Source organism: Pseudophryne corroboree, chromosome 4 (genome assembly GCF_028390025.1).
Source record: "Pseudophryne corroboree isolate aPseCor3 chromosome 4, aPseCor3.hap2, whole genome shotgun sequence".
In the NCBI taxonomy this organism is placed as follows: domain Eukaryota; kingdom Metazoa; phylum Chordata; class Amphibia; order Anura; family Myobatrachidae; genus Pseudophryne; species Pseudophryne corroboree.
Genome location: NC_086447.1, coordinates 905,235,516 through 905,238,739, shown reverse-complemented (window position 1 = coordinate 905,238,739; position 3,224 = coordinate 905,235,516). Strand labels below are relative to the sequence as shown.

The 3,224-nt window shown below is 53.2% G+C and overlaps 1 long non-coding RNA gene across 2 annotated transcripts in view; it reads right to left on the bottom strand.

Moving 5' to 3' along the window:
- Positions 1-2,833: 2,833 nt before the first annotated feature.
- The window catches only part of LOC134911880 (uncharacterized), a 209,725-nt gene continuing 209,334 nt past the window's right edge, over positions 2,834-3,224 (bottom strand). For both annotated transcript variants that reach the window (XR_010176930.1, XR_010176929.1), the window contains exon 5: positions 2,834-3,224. This exon is cut by the window's right edge and continues 348 nt beyond it. This is a non-coding gene — a long non-coding RNA (uncharacterized LOC134911880).

The window sequence follows — 3,224 nt, the reverse complement described above, 5'->3', positions numbered from 1 at the left end:
TCTGAGCTGGGACAGAGCTACTCCAGCCGGGGGGACCCCTAAAACTGTGGGGCCAACGGTACGTATCCCCTGCCCCCCCCCCCCCACCTTAATCCGGCTCTGCGGCTGGAACCCCCCCCGTAATCCGTACCACCTGATGCCCCCTCTCCCTCTGTCTCCACTATTCACCGCTGCTCTGCTAAGCAGAACAGCGAGTACAGGAGCTTTCCAACTGCCCCCCCCCCACCGCCGGACACTGCGACCCGCGGGTGGGACAGCGGGACAGACCCCGAAAAATGGGACTGTCCCGCGAAAATCGGGACATTTGGGATTGGGAGGTATGGGGGTGTGTGAGGGGTATGTCATACAGACAGACGGGCACCGGCTCACTGTGTGCTTGACCCCCCACATCGGCATACTCAGCAGGGTTTCTCTGGCGCGGAGGAGCGTCACTTTCTGACACACTCCACGCTTCTTAGCTGCAGTTTAGTGGGGCACCTGCCGCTGTGCAGGTTCCATACTGCCTCTGTTATCTCCAGCCCCGGCAACCCCACCGCTAGCTGCAGCGCTGCCACCCGCAGTGGAGTGCGCCCAGCTCATTCACACACTTTAGCTGGCGGGTAGCGCTGCAGAAATCCGAGCTGCTTGCAGGCTCTGACCCACTCCTCCCTCCAGCCGCAGCGTCTCCTGGGAGCTAACCAGTCACTCCCAGTCTCCCCTTACCACAGTGCCCGGAAGCCGTGAGGTCCGCGCCACGTGCATGCTATGACCCCCTCCTCCCTCCAGCCGCAGCATCTCCTGGGGGCTAACCAGTCATTTCCAGTCTCACCTTACCACAGTGCCCGGCAGCTGCGCGAGGTCTGCGGTGTGTGACTGAGGAGGGGGGGAGGGATGCGGACTGGCAGAGAAAGCAGGACTCCAGCCTGAGAGAGTCAGCCATGCCAAGTCTCCAGCAGCAGCAGATCCTAACAGGTTGGAATGGAACAGCAGCAGCCAGCAGCAGTGACTCCGGTAAGACACATCTGTCTGTCACCACTGTTTTGTCCCTAATACCAATCTCTCCCGTGCCCTGTGTTCTGTCATGTCCGTCACCCCTGGCCTTGCCCTGCCACCCTTATTCTGGCCCTTTCACCCTTATCCTGGCCCTTTCACCCTTATCCTGGCCCTGTCACCCTTATGCTGGCCCTGTCACCCCTATCCTGGCCCTGTCACCCCTGTGCTTGCCCTGTCAACCCTATACTGGCCCCGTCACCCCTGTCCTGGTCCTGCCGCCCCTACCCTGGCCCTGTCACCCCTATCCTGTCCCTATCATTTCTGTTCTGGCCCTGTCACCCCTGTCCTGGCCCCGTCACCCCTGTCCTGGCCCCGTCACCCCTGTCCTGGCCCCGTCAACCCTGTACTGACCCTGTCACCCCTGTCCTGGCCCTGTTACTGCATACCCTCCAACTACCTTTTATGGCATGTACAGTACCCGCAGCGCCTCCAGACCTCTCCCCAATGCACTACACCTCCGCACCTTCCCCTCCACCACATGCGGCACTCCACCCCTCCCCCACATGCTGTGCCTCCAGACCCCCTACACCACCCGTGGCTCCCACTCCTCCACCCCTTCACCACCCACAGCACCTCCAGGCCCCTTCCACCATTCACCCCCCTTATACGTCTCCCCCCACACCTGCCCCCCTCCACCCGCAGCATCTGCAGACACCCTCCTCCATCAGCGGTCCCCCCCTCACCCACCCCTCCCCCACCAATGGCACCCCCGCACCTGCCCCTCCACCACCTGCAGCACCTCCGGACCTCCTTTCCCATCCGCCGCAACACCCGTACCTGCCCCTACCCTACCCATGGTGCCTGCGGTCTCCTACCCAACCCCCGGCACACCCATCCCACAGCACCTCCGGAACCCTTCACCCATCCACAACATCCCCACACCTGCCCCTCTCCCACCCGTGGCACCCCTGCCCCTCCCCCACCTGCAGTGCCTCCGGACCCTCCCCCATCTGCATCCCCCACTCCTCTGCCCCTCCCCCACGCGCAGCACCTCCCGAACCTTCCCCATCCGGGCCCCACCCCCACTTCTGCCTCCCCTCCACCCGCAGCATCTACAGACACCATCCGCAGTCCCCCCCGCACCCGCTACATTCTGTACATCGTGCCCTGCAGGTGCTGTTCACGCCGTCGCAAGGGGCTGCGCCTCCTTCACCATCGCACGCCCTTTCATTGTGCAATATTTAACCACTATCAAAGGAATGCAGGTAATACTCCATATAATACAAATATTAAACCCCAGAAAGGCATGCAAGGGTTAAGGGGGCGTAGCCCCTTGCGACGGTGTGAAGAGCGCCCGTAGGGCGCGATGAAGCACCTAGTATATATATATATATATATATATATTTATATATATATATATATATATTAGATAGATAGATAGATGAGTACAGATATCTAAAAACAGTAGAAGTAGGGCACCACATGCGTGTGTGATAACACTATAAAACATTTTTTGTCAGTATTGACTGCTAAAAAACCCCAAAACACTTCCTTAGGAAATATAGGGTGTCAGCTATTCCCTAAATAATTAGCATGGGTTAGATGCTATAAAATAAATGATAGTGCAGGGATAGGGATACAAGCGACCCACAGTGTTTTAAGCTGTTATATTAGTAGAAGGCTGATAGAGTTCTTGAGAATAAAATATATATATATAAAACGTGGGACAATTCTCTTTATAGATATAAGCAGACCCAGTTTTTTTAGGTAAGAAATTATTGACAATATTTTATTTTTAAACAGAAATGGTTAAAAAATGATATAAAAAAGATATTATAATTTTTTTTTACACACCATAAGAACATATGAAAAACATATAAAAAATGGACTAGCAGACTGAGACATACAAAAAAATTAATTATAAAAAATATATGTATAGGACTTTTACAAGGCTAAAAATACAATCTAAAAAAATGAGAGGCTTAGAGCTTATCTTAGTATATGGAGTCAGTGAGGTACACCCAACACGTTTCGTCTGGCTGACTTCTTCAAGGGGTCTATATCATTATATCTATTTCTCTCTCACTATATATATATATATATATATATATATATATAAAAAATAAATATATATATATATATAATTATATTGGTTTGAGTTTATATATAAAGCTAGTTAACAGCCCATCAAAATGACAGAACAACATAAAAGTAATGTCAGCTGTGTTGTGGCGGCTGTGAGCACCCAAATG